Here is an 18923-nt window from a genome sequence, read left to right on the forward strand (position 1 = left end):
AAGGCATGGTGGTAATTGAAGCAACGGGTTGAGGCAGCTGCTGGAAGCAACCCATTAAAGTTAGCATGAAGGCAATAGATTGAATAGAGTGTTGCCAGGAGTTAGAGCATGATTTGATTAGATGTGTTTTTCCAATAATTACATGTTGTTCCTGCACCTCTATGAATCACAAAAACTGTTGGCCAAACTGCCTGTGGCTTGTTTTTTCTGTTGTTTACCAAGCTTAAATCAGTGCTTCCAACATACCAAACGTGAAATCCAAATCTCTTCTTTATATCCATCTCTGTTTACTTAGGATTAGTATGAAGACTGGAAGTATAAATTAAGAAGGAAAAAAAAAGAGGAAAAAAGAAAAGGATATTCCTGGAATGTATAGGCATTTCCCTCAGTGTACTTTATTAAAATAATCTTTGGATTAAAGTGCTTCCATAAATCATCAGAAATTCAGGCACCTAGAGTCCATGCTGTATATTCTGAAAGGAATTTTATTTTTATGTTTCATGGGTTTTATTTGTTTGTTTTTAAATGGAAACAGAACATTACCATCTTTCTTCCACATTGTGTCAGGAAGGGAGTTTTTTTCCCTGTTGCGTTTTGCTCCTTTCCCACTAGGTTTTACTAAATAAAAAGTATCCCCATCTGCATAAACATAAGATTTGATTCTCTACAGGCAAACTCCTAGAAACATACAGTTAGGGATTTGCCCATTAACTAGGTTTTAAAAGAGAGCGAGAAAAAACAAAATTCAATTGCATTTTTCTTAGTTGAAGTTACATTACCTAAAATTTTAGAAGGGAAGCAATTTTTAATGCAAGTCTATTCTTGCAGCATTGAATTAACTATCTTTATTGCTTATCTTGGGTTGATCAATTCCAGACCAGTGTTTCAGGAACAGTAATAGCTTAGTAAAGGTAAGAAGTGAAGGGTATCAGCATTTTGGTTTCAAGCAACATTGACCATGTCACAAACATCTGAAGGTCCTTTTTTTCCCCGCATGAAAAAGCCCTGTGAGTGCAGCGTAACCATTTTTGTGAAGTGTGTGCACATTGTGGAGGGGCTTTTTGTAAGCATATGAGCAGTCGTGCAATTGTGCTTGCTTTACCTGATGGAAGTCTTGGCTGCCACGTTGCAGGAGCAAGTCACAGAAACTAGTTAAAAATGAGTTGGCAGCAAATTAGTCCTTCCTTTTGCAGGGAAATGATTCCTTGCACTGCACCAGCCTTTGAGTCCACTCCCAAGTCCTTTCAAATAATTCCTCTGTCCCATGCCACCTAGCTAAGTAGGAAAAAAGCAATATTTAATTAAAACCAATATTAGGAAAAAGAAATGAGACTTTTGTTGTTCATGTTTCCCATGGGCTCAGTAAATGTATTTGTGTGAAGAAAAAGAGTAGAAATTAAGCCAATAATAATAAAACTTAGCCTTTGCCTTTCTTTAAAGTGCTGTTAAGTCTGAGAAATCTTCATACTGCTGTTGTGAATTACAGAAGCAATAGATAACACTAGAAGTCTTAAGAAGGGGATATTTTTCTCTCCATGCTGACAAAGAACGTGTGAGGACTGGCACCTCCAGCCCCTCCATTGCTTTTGCTTCCAGTGGGCTGGAAGAAAGGCTGCTGAGAAGGGAACTTGCATGAACTTCTTACTTCTGCTTTTTGGGGTAGCATTCGGCACTAAAAGGACAAACGTTCTTAACTGATATGTAAGTTCAAAAGCTATATGCAAAAATTCAGGAGCCCCCTGTGAACAATGCCTTTTAATTTTTTTTATCTAGCATTAGGAATATTTACATGAATAAAGAAAAATATCTCTGCTTCTTAAGCATTTATCTAATTCTGCTGTGTTGCCCTCATCTGATACAGATTTCAGCTGTTCATTTCAGAGCAATGTTTCCCTTTTTCCTTTTGGAGAAGAGCAGTGAGGACTGAAGCAAGACAAGTAGGAACTTTGTGCTTTAGGCTGAGTGAACGGGTTTCGAGTGTTGCAGGAATGAGTGGAAACAGCTAGTACTAGTTGTAATGAGTTTATCCCAGAAGTGTGGAAGAACTACAGGAGCACTGCACAGCTTTGGTGGTTAGCAGCCCAACTCCAGAGCAAACGGGTTTGGAGGCCAGCCATACCAGGAGGTCTCTGAAGTTACAGAGGAAAGCAAAAAGTCTGCGCAACACCGTCTGGAGCTGGACTTAATACTGTAACTCCTTAGAGAAGGGGAGCACTCTGCTTGGTTGAGTTTGGTGTCTGCTAGGCAGGGCATACAGATGAAGTAGGATCTGCTTTCGCGAGTGATTTTCCTTCATTCCACCAAGATGCTTCTGGGGGGAGGCTGTTTGTTTTGTTGTAGTTTTCTACAGTAGGACAGAAAATGGTTTCTGACAAATTCCCAGCATTGCGAGCAAAAAAAGATGCTGATGATGGTCTTCTTTCATGCTGTCCTCATGGCTGCTGCTATTGTGCTTTACTATCAGCTTTATATTTGCTGTAAGCTGTTCTGGGACACAGAGTGGATGTTTGCTGGATGCTCTGGAGCTACCTAGTCCTTTTTTTCCGCTTTTCTGTGAAGTACAAGTCTATACTTTAGAGCACATGTAGCAAACATAAAACTTGGACATTCTGAAGTTGTTTGTACTGTATGTCTGTCTTCCAAATTGCCAAGTAGATTTAAATACTCAAGTATTTTAATTTCTTTATCTTTGTAATTTATTTTGTTTTCCACTTTTTTCAGGCTGCTTTTTATATGCGATCAATGTGTCTCAGTGTGGTCTCTATGGTGTTGATAGGAACAGAAGAACTGTAGGAAAAAGGATTTAGATGTTTGGGATGAAAGTTATAGCAGAAAATCCTTTTAGTAAATATGCTAATTTAGACAGTTTGTTGCAGTTCATGAGGACTGTCCATACACTACACTAAGCAAGTCTTTTTTCTCCCTCTGTCTTGATTTTCTTAATTTTGAATGTATAGATCATGGTAATAATTCATCGGTGTAAAAAGGAGGTTTCTATTTGAAATTCAGCCTTCATCAGGAAGTATTGCGTTGGCTTAACTGATATTCTAACCGAAACCTGTATGTGTACATGGACTGACTTTGAACTAACTGTGACTGGTACTGAGGATGACACAACTGTGGCATCCTGGCTGCAGCCACCTAAATATAGAGATGGGCTCAGAGACAACATTATGTCTGGGAGGAAAAGAGAAATTAATGTATGGAGGCCTCACACTCGCACCTTGGATGACTGCCCTGTAAAATTGGCTCTGCATACAATTTTAGATAGATTTCAGCTTGGACTGAACTACACAGCCATTCTGTTACGGACAAAAGAGCAAATCAATTTAAGGCTATTTAAGTCTACAGAAGTGATACATATACCTTCTGTGTTGTAGTGTGGATATTATGACTGTTGGTCACAGGCTGTATTTTTGCTTTTTAAGAAAATGCATGCCCTCAGGGGAAAACCAAACAGCCCAGATCCTGAAGAACAGCAAATCAGGGTTGGGTGGACAATGCTAAGGCAATCACCAAAAAGATACTGGTCAGTCAGAGCAAGAAGCTGACTTTTCAGGTTAGAAATTCTATCAGATTTTGAAGACTGTGGCTTAGAAATGACTCCTGAGAGATTTCACCGTGGAAAAATGGTACAGAAGAGCCAGGTAGGACTTACTTTTTTTAAATCATTAGAAATAAAATCATTAGATTCCTCTGGTGTTTTGATTTGAAGTGTCAAGGTATATAGACAGTGCTTCAAATATAACCATGAATAAATTTTCTTTAGAAGTTTGGCATACAGAGATGAGTCAAATGGCAGGATACTTTTTATAACTGACTGACTATAAAACTGTGTGTAGATTTTAACCAGAAATGCAGAGGTCAAAGACTGTATCTCATTCTGTTCTGCCCACACAGTTACATACCTTATAGTTTTTCCATTTAATACTTGGTTTGACATCTTCAGACTACATCCGATGGTGACTGGTTTTTTTTTTACTCTTTTGTATTTAATCAGGAGGTTCAGAAAATAATGCAGACTTGTAAACCTGTAGCAGCCGCCTGTGCAGAGCCAGAGAACAGAGCACGGAGGCAATGTTTTCTTTTGACTTATTGTGAAACTGAGGATGTGACAACACAACATTCCGAGTGACGAAAGGAGACCTACATTAGCTTGCTGGAGGGTACCCAGGGATAGGTAAGCACCAGTTTGGTGTGCTTCTTGGGCAAATAACCTGTGCTGGTGTGTACCAGCCCGGTTGGCGTATCCCACTGCGGCAGCCCCACTGGTCCCGCTTGTGCTGGCACCGATCTCGTGCTGCGGCAATGAACTTGGGAACTGCACAGAGCATCAAGTTTCGTCTCAAATTGTCTGACGTCTCTTCTTCAGAGATACATTTCAAGTATCTTTTTATGTCTCGATATGATTTTTTTTAAGTGGGTTTATGTGGTACCTTGCCCCTGCCTCCCTTCTTGTCTCTGGACGTTCCTGCAGCACTGCTGTGGTGCCCAAACTGGTAGTTTTTAAGGCTCCATTTACATTAGAAAGCCTGGAATTGTACATAGGTGGGATTTTTAGGCTTAATACAACTATATGCTACACTTCAATAGACTTCTAGTTGTGTTCACTGCATGCAACAAACTTGCAGGTATACTTCTGAGTTTCTTTTATGAAACCTCTTCATGGCATGTATGGCATGATCACTTAAAAAAGAGCTGATGGCATCCGTCAGGTCAGTGAAATTGCTGTTGCGTATGGTGGATTTCAGGATAGGATGCTATGTCTGAGCAAGTGTGGAGGACACTGAGGTGAGATTTCCCTTGTGGCAACTCCCAACGTTATCATCATTCTCCCAGTCACTCCTGTGTGACTGCTCCTTTTTTAGTTCAGTGTGTCTTTCCCCAAACCAGCCACAGAGTCTATAAAGTTTTAATCTATTCTTTTTATGGATATGTAGTAATTACTGTTAAACCTGAAAATGAGGTTTGTGGCATGGGAAGAAAATATTTCTAATGTCCATTTTGAGCACAAGAATAAATTCTTCATTGATATTCGTACTTTTTTTTTGTTATGGTACAGCATTTAATGTAGCAGATGTCTAACCACTTTGGGCTCTTGGGAGCCATGTGCTATTTTTAGCAGGTCTAATAGGCTCTTCTGGTGGTCTGTCACTATCTTTGGGGATGACATAGATCACAGGTTAACAGGGCTTTGCACTGAGAAAAGCAATGTAAAAGGTAGCTGAGTGGAATTGAGAGGGAAGTGAGAGTGTCTTTGCTCTAGCCCTGGTGAGATGGCAGCCACTCTGTGATGGACCAGTGTTTCCCTGTTCACCCATGAACACTGCATGAAAACACTGTAGCTTCCCTTACTTTTTCCAACAACTACTGTCTTTTCATGGAAATACCAAACACTTGCCATTTTAATTTAAAGTTCCATCACAAGAAATTATACCAGGTTAAAAAAAAAAAAAAAAAGAAAGAATTCGCATATGGCAACTGCAAATGTTCCCCCAGATTTTGGGGTGATTGTGTCTTTCTTTCAGTAATGATGTAGTGGATAAGAGAGGGTGTTGGAATGCTGCATGGGCTGCAGACCCAGGGGAAAATGCGTGCATGAGCTGCACGTAATGGGCTTCTGAAGGACTATCGCTTGTTCGGTTTGCTTCAGCAAACTGGGGATAGTGTCCTAAAGGCATAGAATTAAATATGTGATTCTTCTGTATCTCATAAAAAAAGCAACCTTGCAAATAGATGAACTTCAGACTAAAAGTTTTTTTCAGTTTAAAGAGGAATGGTCTTCAAAAACCTTTCCAGTCCCTTACCCCTTTCCTAAAAGCAGGACCACTCTGCTTTTCCTGAAAAACTGGCTTGGTAGGTGTCTTTCAAATAAATAAAAAAAAAAAAAGAAGAAGAAGAGAAAACCTCAGTTGATGAAAATTTCAGCAGTTTAACTTCACTATCCTATGGGATATCCTAAATGTCCCACGCTTCAGTAATATAACCCATTAGTACTTGTCCTATCCTCAGTGAACAAGAACCTTATTTCCTTGATTTGTTGGCAGCCTTTTGCACAATTGATCCCCTTGTGAAAGAAAAATGATATGGAGGTTTCCTTTACCATGATATCCCCACAGCACTTTATTGAATTTTTGTCTGGTTTGTTTACATAAACCTGTCTTAAGAAACAATCCTTTTTTTCTGTTAGTTAGAGAAGGGGTGCTCGTAAAAAAGCTGGAAAAAAATCCTGTGAAAATAGCTGCTAGCTAATTTCCAACCTAGCTTTTAAGAACTACCCTTCCCCCTACCCCCTGTTTATCCTTTGAAATGAAAGTGGTAATCATCTGTACTGGAGAGAATGGGAAGGAAGAGGGTTGGAAGAACAAATATGTGTAAATGAGATTTAAAACAGAAGACAGATCCCCTTTTATGCCAATAGATTTACTATAAACAACAGATCCCAGAAGTAATTGAAACACTTGACTAATATAGCTTAACTTATAGTTTGAAGAAAAAGAAATCATAAGAGTTAAGATATGAAACTGAATTTACTGAGATTTGCATACAGTTAAATATTACCAAAAGGGATTCAGACTACTAACAGTACAATTAACATAAGATTGAAAAAAGCTTTCCTTAAACAAAACTGAAAATTTATTCAAAATTAATGCTATTTAAACACAAGTTATTCTCTTCATACTTTGTATAACAGAAGGAAATAACTTTTCCCATTAGAATATTTGTGTCAATACCTTCTACCACCTATTTCAATATTTAGTGTGCGAATTAACTGATAAATATATCCCTATTTATATGGAATATAAGCAGTCCCACAGTGCTGTTATGTCTACTACTCTCAAATATTTATTCAAGAAGTGCTGCCTTGCAGCAGAGATGATAGCATTTGTCTTCCACGTTGATTTCTGTGATGTAGGGTTCTATAATAGGAATGTGTTGACAGACATTTTGGTACCAGAGATGGAAGTGAAACCTTTTTTTTTCTCAGAGGTTCTATAAAGTTATTTTTAAAAATCCACGGAATTGAGACGATTGGTGATTTGTTCTAAGATGCGAAACAAGGAACAGGGAAAGAGTATTACTATTTCTAAATAATTGCTTGGAAAGAATGTGTTTGTTTATAACTACTGAGTAACACAACAACATTTGAAATGGTTGCTCAGGGGTTCCGCTGCTATTTTTCTTATATCTATGATGGAGTTATAAACATTTTTAAGACAAAATAGTAAGATAAAAAAAGTAATTTTTATATACTAGAAATTTATTTAGATTGGTCAGGTGATGCATTTAAACTTGAGATATGAGCTAGTTGGCAACTGTAGCTAGTTGCCCAGAATGAATGGTTGTAGTAGAGCTGCAAGACAACAGGAGTATAAAAGACCAAATTTGTTCTAGCTTTACAAGCAAGTCAGAGTAATTTTTGTTTTATTGAGTACAGTTGAGGGCAAAATTCTTGTAATGAAATATTCACTTCAGGCTGCTTGTGTTCAATCATATACTGATTGTTTAGGCAAAATTAGAACTTCTTCAGCAGGAAAATGTAACCTATTTTGTGACATGAAATATTTTTCATATGCATTGACTTGGGATAACTTCAATTATTTCACGTTTCAGCAGATGAGTCCTTCATCTTCAAGAAACATTGAACCATTCATTACTAATCTTGGCTCTATACAAGCAGCAGCAGAAATTCCTCTATTTTCAGGGGAAAGAAAGAAAGAATAAATGGGTATTTTCAAAAGCCCTTGTGTTATTTCTAGCGAGGGTTGTGGTTCCTGAGTCATTTAAACACTCCTGATAATCTTTACCTGCACAGAAATTATTTTTCACTCTCCACTATACCTTTCCCATGTATAAGTGAGGGTTGTTGCCCTTATAAAGACCCTTCAGCAGAGAGAGAAATAAGGGCCTTGAAGCAAAAGTGAGTGAAGGAGAATGGCCCCTGCAAAAGAATAAAAATGCTCAAGATCAGTTAGGTGACACGAGACTTTTGGCGGATGACGTGGTCTTTACTAGCAATTAGCTCCATCTGGAGCTGCATTATTGCTGTTTGGAACATGCTTTTATTGCAAAGGAACTACAGTGTGTTCCTGGATGTCACTGGCAGCGAGCTCAAGAGTAGCAAATAGGAGACCATTTACAACAATCTTTAAATCATAAAAGGTACAACAGAGCTTGGGCATATCAAGTGTATTTTCTGTCTCTGCTCAAAATTACTCAGTTATTGAAGGTGTCTGTTCTTCCTCAGCAGAAGGAAGCTATTTTGGTTTTACTCCTGCTGACTGCAAACAGGAACTCAGTTTTGGTGCTTTCAAAACAGTCCTTTCCTATTGCTGCTAGTCTTGCTGTTAGTTTAGCAAGGACTCACTTCATTCCTACGAGACTGACTCTGTCAGAAACTTGCACCTACCAGTTCTCTACAATCTTTGGAAATGACTCAGTCATTTTATTTAAAAACTAAACAAATTAACATAGAACTTTATAACTCAGATGCGATTCTGGCCCACAGAATTCTTGAAAGAATAGGCAAATGCTGGCAATACAATTTAGATGAGGTAAAATTAAAAAAAAAAAATTAATTATCAGTTTATATCTAGAGCAAAGATTTTGATAACACTGTTAAAAATAGATAATTCACTGGTGAAGTCAAAGGAACACTTTTAAACTGAAACCATAAATAGTGATTGAGTCACGCATGCAACAAGTAATACAGATATTTTCAGTTTGGAAGTGTGATCAAGTCAAATGGGGTTTAAAATAAATACTGGTCCTGTACAGCAAGGAGAACGGAACAACTGAGCATTGCAGTTCTTTTTGCTTGCACTCTGCGTGCATGGATTCTTTTTTTTCCCCCTCAAAAAACCTTGGGAAATCAAATTATCGTCACAAGCTGTTCTTATAAATATACATGGAATTTGCCTGCTAGAGACCTCATCTTAAGTGGGGGTTATTTTGGCATGTTCTTTTAGCAATCTTTCTTCCAGTGTAAGTAGAACTTACACAGGGACACATCATAGGAGTTAGCATAGCTCCCCCACATTTGTTTTTGTCTTTCTTTTCTCCTCCGTTGAGCACATAATTGATATCCTAGGAAAAATCACTCCTTGAGGACCAGCTTGAGGTTCTTGAGGACTGCTAGAGAAGTGCTAATGTAGACATATAGAATGTGACTGACCAGTGTGATCAGTATAAAAGTAGGACACCCCCCCCCCCAAATTCTATGTATTTGTATAAAATTCTGACTGTCCTGAACTCCGTGTCAAAATTCCCGCAGAGTTTAGTGGAAATCAGGACTGTTTCAAAGCATCCAATAGTAAAGATTAAACTGCACTGAAAATTCATTCAGGTCTAAGAACACTAGCCACAAGAAATAACAAAGATAGGGGAAGAAGCAAAACATGTAAGTAGGGATGAGGCCATGGAAAAAGTAGTATGTAGCTACAACTGCAAAGCTGCTCAGGAGATGGTGCTTGGCCATTTCTCTGTGGTCAACAAATCACTGAAACTTGGTAGCAAAGAGTGCAGTTTCTCCTCATCTAGTGGTTGCTCCAGATGGAAGAGTGTTGCAGCTACAGTTGTATGTTGGCTTAAAAGGTGGAGGTAGAAGATCTAAAACCCTTGCTGATTTAAGGGACATGAACTCAGTTTGTTGCTATATGGTTCTTCCCTTTCATGCTGGTTTTAAATGTCAGGAGGCACAGGGGATTTCTCCATGCACATGCACAGTGCTGGGAGGAAGACTTTGGTAATGGTCAGGAAACCAGGGTTGTGAGCACAAATATAATTCAGCTCTCAGACCGTGCACTTCTTGATGATCTCTTTATTCAGTGGTCACGGGTCTTCTTCCAAAAGACAGCACGTGTCTTTTACTGCACAGGGTACATCTGTCCAGTGCGCTGGGATGAATTAAGGTGGTTGTAATGGAGGCTTCTGGGTCGTTGCTTCATTTGATAAGGGAGTTGAGTGTTATGCAGAGAATAAGGGAGATGGCAGAAAGAGAAAAGATGCGGAAGGTTAAGGAAGAGAAATGTAAGCTTGGGAAATTGGTTTCTGTCCCTGCCTCTGCCACAAAGTTGGTATATGGGGAAGGGCAAAATACTTAAGCAGAAATCTTCAGAATTGGACATCGAAAGTGCATTATCTAGGGATCCAGCTTGTGATACCTGAAGCCTCTTTTAAGTAATTGCTGAGTAATCACAGCTGCAGGCAGAGTTGCTTGGAGATGTGCTTTGAATATATAAATTGCTGTGAAGACTTTTTCTGCAGCTTAAAGACACCAAAGTATTTCGAACCTACTACTTCAAAGTTAATAGTAACTAGAATCTCATTGTTTGTTCACTAGCTGTAAAAATGAGAATAATAAAACTTAATCTTTAACCATCTCCTTTTTGTATGAAATCTGTGCCCACAAGGAGACAGGTGATATTGTATTCACTGTGTGATTAGAATAGCTGACAGATCTAATGAACAATGCTGATTAAAGAGTTAAAGAGATTGGGTAAGCATATCAGGGAACCTTTTAGAAATCATCTTTCATGAAAGTGTCAAAAAAAAGTTTGCTAAGGCTGTCACATAATTTACATTTCTCAGCTTTTGAATAAATTGGTTCAGGCACATCCTACATTCTTTTCATTTTTAATGTTCTGGGTAACATATTAGCTGAAGTAGTAAAAGGTCTTGCTTCTGTCTCGAAACTTTGTCTTAATAATGGTTTAGCTTGTGAAGGCTACAAATCATCTATTACTCTGGTTCATGGGCTCAACGAATAGGGGATGGTGGGAAATGACCTCTGGAGATGATCTGGTCCAACTCATCTCCTCAAAGCAGGCTCAGCCAGCTCAGGTTGCAGAAAGCCACTGAAGTTTCAATCATCTCCAAGCACGGAGGCTCAACAGCCCCTCTGTACAACCTCTTCCAGTGTTTGACTGCACTCACAGTAAAAAATGGGGTTTGCTGTGTTTAAATGGAACTTGCTGTAACTCAGTTTGTGCTCACTGTCTCTGTCCTTTCACGAGGCATTGCTGAGATGGGTATAACTGACCAACATTGCTCGTGTTCTACACTGGGCAGGGTGGGAAGGCAGGTGGGGGTTAGGTGGGAGAGGCGAACCCCAAATGGATTTTTCCAACAGCATGCTGCACAGATCCCATCCATCCAGTGCTGCACAAACATGGGGTTCCCGGCATCAGAAGGGACATAAGATATTACATGCAATATCTATATTCCCTTTTTTTATTCTCTCTTATTAAAACAGCTATTTTATTAAGCCATTTATTGTTGGGCCTTTGTTATTGAGATCCAGAAAGAGCCCTGCGCTCGCTTTCTCTCCCCCCCCCCCACTTCCCTCCTCCTGGTGCAGAACTGTCCGTCTCTAATCCTCACCCACGTGCTTTCAGCTGGCTCATCACCTCTCCCAGTATCCATTCATTCCCACTTCTCCCTCGCATAAAGGGTCCTCGCCATTCTGATACCTGCATAACTGGTATCAGAATAAAATCATATTACTCTGGCAAGGGACGCAGCATCAGCATGCTTGCCAGAGGGTTAGGGTTTTATGCTAAACTGTGTTTTTAAACATGGTTTCTATTAGAATAATTTCCTTCTCAGTAGCAGTCCCCGTTGATGCTTGCTCTTGCAAGACATGAGAAAGGTTTTCGAAATGGAGCTAAGGAATGTCATGACTAAAGCTCCTCAGTGTCAAGGCCAAATGTCAAATGCTGATGCAATTAACCAAGCAAAAAGGCAAGGCACAGCAACTCTTGACGCCAAGTGCAACTGCACTGTTGCAGCACCATACGGCATGTTTATGTGGGTAAACCACACTGTGACAGAAGGATATGGTATATAGAGCATAGTAAGTAGTCGAGAGCTCTGACATGTATGCGCCTTCCATATGGGAATAGATCCTCTGTACAACACATTTCAGCTGGGCTAATTTACTCAGACAAACAGAAAGGAAGATAAATGGTTGGTTTTTTTTTTTTTTATGTGATAATTCCCAGTTTATTTCTCCAGCTCTCTTCACATAAGCATAAGGAGCTTGAAATCAATCTGGCAGCCTTTCTTTTTCAGGTCTCTGCCATCTAATGAGGGAACCAGGAGCTGCTTCATGCAACTCAGATGATCATTTGCACAACTCAAAATGCAAATGATATTTTGAAGCAGCCAGTGAATGCCCATGGTATGCTGTTTGTGTATGCTTGTACAGACAAAATATCCACTGCAAAATTTGCCTTGAGTTTATTCCATCCAACCTGGTCAAAAAAAGTCAATTGGAAACATAAATAAAGGACCATGTTAGCAGATATTTTCTATTAGAATACACTTACACTTACAGTCAGATGCCATGGTGATGGGTTCAACATTAGAACAGTCAGATTTTATCTGCTACTTACAACCTTTGCACAAGAACCAGCAAAAGTTGCTGCAAAATTTAGATAAAGCAGGCAACCTTACACAGGATCACAGAAAAAAATGAAACTGGGAGAGACCTCAGAAGATCTCTAGTTCAACCTCCTGCTCAAAGCAGAGGCAGCTCTGAGATCAGAAGTTGCTCAGTGCTTTACCTAGTCAGGTCTTGAAAAACTCCTAGGATGGAAACTACACAACCTTTCTGGATGAATTGTTCCAGTGCAAGAACATACAGGTGAAAAATAAAACGTGTTGCTGAATAGCAAATAGGGAAATCCTACATTGCTAACTTTGTGCTATTATCAGACCACGGTGCTATAGCTACGTGCTGTGCTTTTCAGAAATAGGTGTGTATACTGAGATTACTGGAGTTGTTAAGATGTCAAGCACTCCGGAGAAGATCAACAGACAGGCTTACCCCACATTCATACTTAACTTACAAGAAAATCCACTTTCCCTAGAAAACTGATGAAAGGCTAAAACCTTACAGTTATGCGTGTGAAATTGCCACCCTATTAGGAGAGCCGAATATCTCAGCAGCTGGCTGCTCTTCAGGATTCCCAGGCGGGGTAGCCCTCCACTGAAGTCCTGGAAAGGATGTTATAAGCAAGTATAACACATCACAGTAACGATGCGCTGAGCATGAAGCACAGTAGTCTTTCAAATATCTGGTCATTGGAGGTAAGTTGTTCATCACTCATTGCAGGTAAAACTCCTGTTACTGACAGGGAAGGATTCAAACCCTTATTTCTCATTGTTCAGCCCTGTTCTGAAATTAGATCCATGTAGTCCAGGTTCATCCCTCCATTAATTTTGGTGTACTGGCCCCATTTTAAGGAGAGAAATTTAGGGTCTGAAGGGCAGGAGGTAAAGTCAACAAGAAATAACATGATCCTGTCACATAGGACGCTTCCCTGGGAAGGAAGTGTGAGCAATTCCAACCACCGCCTCCCCTACTGTTTTATGCAGGGTTTTTTCAATATGCTTTAGTCAAAATGCTTAGCAGCAGGGGAAAAGAGGGGATTCTAAGACTACTGTATGTCCATGAAACTCAGAGAAAATGTGTGGTTTGCTTAATTTCCTATCCCTTAAATTCTGCATTCCTGTTTAAGTGATGTTCAGCCTCAACTGTGATGATGGCAAGTAGTCCTTATGCAAGTAGTACAATAAGCATAAGGCCGCACTATTCTCCTGAAACACAAAGTAATGAGTTTCAGACCAAACCCCCTAATTTTCCTCAGTTTTTCTGAAAGTAGCTTGGGGTTTTAGTCCAGGCTTATAAGCTGTATGACTGAAGCCAGAAATCTCTTTTGTACTGGGGAGCCCAGAACAGGACCCAGCACTCCAGGTGTGTCTCACCAGTGCTGAGCAGAGGGGAAGGATCATCTCCCTCCACCTGCTGGCAACGCTTCTAGTGTGGTCCAGACAAGGGATTCAGGTTCTTTAATAGACAATCCTTGCTGTGTTGTTTTACAAATTTGGGTGATTTTTCTTGAGAAGGTTAAGATGATGACGTGGAAGCAGATGTTTCTAGTATTTTTTATTACGAATAAGTTATCCAGATAATTTGCAGAGGAGTAGGACACGAAGAGGAAAACATAAATCCTATAATAATCTGTTCTTCTGCCCTGTTTAGGCTTTTCTTTAGTGATATTTAGTGCCGTTTGATTCGAAAAGCACATTTCAGAACAACTGGCTTGTTGTTGGCTGAATATTTTTAAGATATCTCTTCAAGTGCAAATGAAATCTGAAAAAGATTAGTGTGACTAATGTTCTTTGAATGACTTCAGAGACAGATGTTTTAGATCCTGATCCTGCAAACGTTTATTCCTAAGTAGAAGCTGACACTTCTGAGGACTGATCATTTCAATGGTTGTTCTGTACAAAAGCTCTCAGCTGGGGATAACTTGGCCCATGCATAAAGCAGTGTCTGATTTAAGTTTCAGTTCCTCCATTTTTAAGATGTATATAGGGATATAATTCAGCTTCCTGGTCTATTGTTACTGCAGTTGACTTTTTAATTTTTTGTAGAAGAGCCGCAGTAATTAATTTTAAACTAATTTTCTGTATCTATCTAGTGGTTCCAAACCTTTATTTCTCCTGGTTTCAATAAATCAGAGTCTTAAACCCTCCATGAAAAAACAAATGTGAAAAATGCAGAAGAGAAGGAAGCCTCGGCCATGGTATGAGTTAACCTCCTTGCTTTTTGATTTTCCTTGACTTTGATCAGACTCTCAGACTAATACTGAACAACTGAAAAATAGAGAAAAAATATTTGCATGAGTTGTGAATCTAGATGGTAGTCTTGTGTTTTCATTCAGGTTACTGGTATTACTTAATTAAATTGTCTCAGAGATTGTGGCAATTGATTGAGAGGACATGTTTGGATTAGGACAGTGTAAGAGACGGCAGCATAATGCTTTACTGCAAAAAACCTTAACCTTGCTATTTTTTTTCTAGCTTGGTTGAGGTTACATCTATGAGTCCCAATTTCTCTGCCCAAACTTGTTTCAGAAGTTCTTGGTCGGCAGTTGTTTGCAAGGCACAGGATGGAACGCTGTATCTGTAGCAGTGGAATGGGCAGGGTCCTGATGCTGAAGCGTAACTGGAAAATAGTATTTCACTGTGTATGAAGACATTTGCGACAAGGTACTTGCAGAGAAAAATGTTCTGGAGAAATGCAGTTTAGGCTTACAGAGTCCTCCTCGTTTCCTTTTCCTTAACAAAATAACACTTCTTCAAATCAATTTCCTTATGAAATCAACATTGTGACAACAGATGTGGGCCATACTTCTGTACATAGTTTATGGGCAATCCAATTCAGACAAAGCAAACATGCTCAGCTTCCTCTCGGTGCTCCTGCAGTACAGTGATTTGCAGACTCTGGCTTTCCTTAGAGCCCTCTCAGCAGTGATTGCCAAAGTACTGTCAGTTTAACAATGTGCAGAGATTTATACGCTAGTTCTGTGGCCCCCTGGGACACAGCTAATTGTACTCATTCCTTGCCTACACAGTAGAATGGATTTATAATCATTGTAACCCGAGAAAACACTAATTTATTGGTGTTGAACATGGGTTGTTTCACATTAAGATAAAGTAACTAAAACTAAAGTGAGTGAGAGACTTTCCTCTAAAGGCCCATGAGCTGAGAGCCCCTGGATAAATTTATGTATTCCAGACACCTTGAATTATCTTTAAATGCTGTAGATTCTCCTGTAGTTTGTTCAGAAACCCATACCACTTCTGTAGAACTCCACTTATTTAATTTCCACTCTATTCTATAGGGGTTTTGACTGAAAGGTGAGGGTATGATTTTTGCGATTTATTTATCTATGGGAATTTTCCATGGGTTTGCATACATGCATTACAAAACCCATTTTCAAATTTGGGCCTGACTCCACTAATCAGATAACTGTTAGCTGAAAACAAGTAGTTGTTTTCTTAGTACACAACCTCTAAACACATTGTTTTCCCCCACACAGAGGCACTCACGGGATGTGTACAAATGTTCCGTTCTCTTCTTACAGATATTTTTGTTTTCTAAACCAAATGAGAACATTATCTCCCCTTCCCTCCGGGCTTTCCTGTGTTAAGAAACAAAAGGCACACAATCTCAGTTTATAGCAGTTCTTTAGCCCACATCAGCAATTAGCCCAGGCAAGATGCAGTACTTGTATTTTTTTCAATAACTCCTTTATGCACCTTGTGACATAGAACTTTCTTCATTTTATAGCCAGGTTGCAATTTATGGAGTTCAGAATCCGGATGCCAAAGTTAAATGCAGGAGCACTTGCATCCGTCATCAGTTAGGTGACATTTTCGAATTACTGCGGTTTGTAAATGACCTTTGGGGTGGTAGAAATGTCTGTGCAACCACCGCTGTGCTGTCAGCTCTGCTGCAGCCTAAAAATCCCATTGCTTTAAAAATGTATCCAAAAAGACATTACCATTTCCAGGAAATAAATTGCTTGAATTTTGTATTCATTTTCTTCCCCATTTCCTTGCAGCTCCCTGTTGAATGCAGCCAGGTGAACGGAACTTTTGAAGGAGATGAGTTTGACCCTGAATTAAACTTCTGCCCAGATGAAATAACTGAGCACTGAATTTCAGTTTTAAAAAAATAAAATCTAGATATAATTTTTAAAGTTTAAGTGCTTGAGGCATTTGCAATGCATTTCCATGTTCTAAGTGTTCCAGGTTCTGCTAAGAAACACATGGCAAATTTTAAGAGTCTGGTCTCACACAAGTTCCCTAGAGGATGTCTTCTGTTGAAAAAAGTTGTTTTGCCTGTTAGGGAAAAAAAAAAAAAAGGTATTATCCCTAAATCATCAGACCCACAAGATGACCATTGTGTAGACAATATACCAAAAAGTTTATCACATAATGTGATGACAAGGGAAATAACAGAATCTGCCTACCAAGACAAAGCATCTACCGAGTGGTGAGTGCGTGCCTTCCTTCTTTGTTTTTCCTTCTTCCTCTCCTTTTGATAGTTTAATGATAGAAAAACATCACTTCAGTAGAATTTCATGAACAGTCTAGAGAAACTGAACCCCTGTATCAGGCCAATTTTACTAAATGTCGGTGAAGGTGGTGTGTCTTTTTCCTCTTCTCAGAGAGACTAGTAGGAAAGGCAGACACATGGGATGTAAGAGGGCCAGCTCCAAGTCTCTAAACCTTTATCATTCCTACGCCAGACCAGCAAAATTCTTAGATGAGCCTTACTTTTGGCTGGGCCTGCTATAATCTTTCCTGCTGAAGCAATGCTACCCAGTTTCCTTACAGCATACAACACATGGTGCACATAAGTACAATAAAATGCAAAACATTTCAGTATGTTATTTAGGCTCAGTGTTTGCAAAAATTTCTGGTCAGGACAGAGAGCTGTGAGTTGACAATTTATGTGGAATGAAACAATGTGGAACTATTTTACAGTAAGGAAAATCTTTGCCTGCCAACAGTGAGGTTAAGATAGACTTATTGCCTTAGTACTCTACTGGGCTATGGATTCTCCTTGAGTTGTTACAGTTCTTCTGTTTTTTCTACAGTGGCCTAGCTGGATGTAGTAACCATTGACTTTTACCGTCATCTCCCCCGAGTTTGCTATTTTAATCTTTTGTTTTCTCTTTTTTCCTAATTCACAGTGACCAGAAAGCTTTTTCAATTTCACTAACAAGATAGGAAAAAAGTTACATTGGATTAATATTAACTAATGAATCCTAAAAAAACTTTTTCTTCTTTTTTTTTTTTTTTTTTTGTCACTGATCTGAAAAAATCCCTTATTTATATCATTCTAGTTTACCCACCTAGGAGAAGGTTATTAGGAGTATATGACACTATCAGCTTGCCTTACTCCTATATTTCCTTGAACAAATATTTAGGAACTCTTATTACTATGAATTTTCACTGGAAGACTTGTATGAATAAGGAGTTCAGAATTTCAGAAATTTGACCCACCCGTGAATTCCCATGAGCCTATGACCCAAAATATTGTTACTTTGATACATCTTCTGTTCATTCTTACTCTCAGTGAACAGAGTTAATTCATTGCCTTAGTATGTGATTTTCACAACTGTTTTTCTTATGGCTGTATTTAAATTGGAAGTCTGAATCTTTGCATTTAATCAATGACCGCATTGTTACGCTTACAGGGAAGGTAGGGAAATAAAACTTTTGTAGTGGGAACAATTATGCTGTAGTAGAATTATTAAATTATGCAGCGGTTTTAGTTAAAATGAAAATAATGATTGCCACGTTAGTATGGATTTTTCCTTTAACTGATTTTTGAAACAAACCTGGACAAACTGGCTTTTAAAGGCCAAAAGTTTCTTCCTCATGACATCATGGAAAAAGAAACAAAAAATCCTTCAGCATAGTCTTTCACTGGAATAATTTTTTGGCTTTGTGGGTTACATGTATTGTTGTTGGTTTTTTTTTCAATCTACATTGTACCTTGATATGTAAAGGAATAAAAGGAAATAGTTTATGTTACTTTTTTTTTTCCTGTCTCTTTTTCTGTTATGTTATGGAAATTACATTTTGGCTCCACTTTGTACCCAAACTTGCCTTACCTAAGTGCATCTTAGGTGGGGAGGAGAGAGGGGGAGGATACAAGGGTAGATATCTAGGATCAATGAGGAGGAGGGAAACCTAAGAAACGGTTTGTCCTATCCCAAATCGGCGGCTGTTTTCTGATGGCGTGGACGTCTTCTCTGAGCACCTGTCTTTCACCACTTTCTATACCCTATCCATCAAACTCTTCTGAAAGAGCCTGTTTGCATGTTCTTCACCCCTGTGGTTTCCAGCAGGGAGGGGAGGGATGAAAGGCACAGAGAAACTGGGCCAGTGCTTTTCAGTCTTGTGCTTTCACAGTATTTCTTTTCTGTAGGACCCTGTTCTAATGATTCAGGAGTGTCAGGTTTTTTTGTCTATTTGGGGATGGGAGTAGAAGTCCACATCATTGCCCACATGCCTTTCTGTGTGTCTTGTTGCTGTCTTCCCACCTTTCCGTC

The sequence above is a fragment of the Buteo buteo genome, chromosome 15, assembly GCF_964188355.1.
Source record: "Buteo buteo chromosome 15, bButBut1.hap1.1, whole genome shotgun sequence".
NCBI classification, from domain to species: domain Eukaryota; kingdom Metazoa; phylum Chordata; class Aves; order Accipitriformes; family Accipitridae; genus Buteo; species Buteo buteo.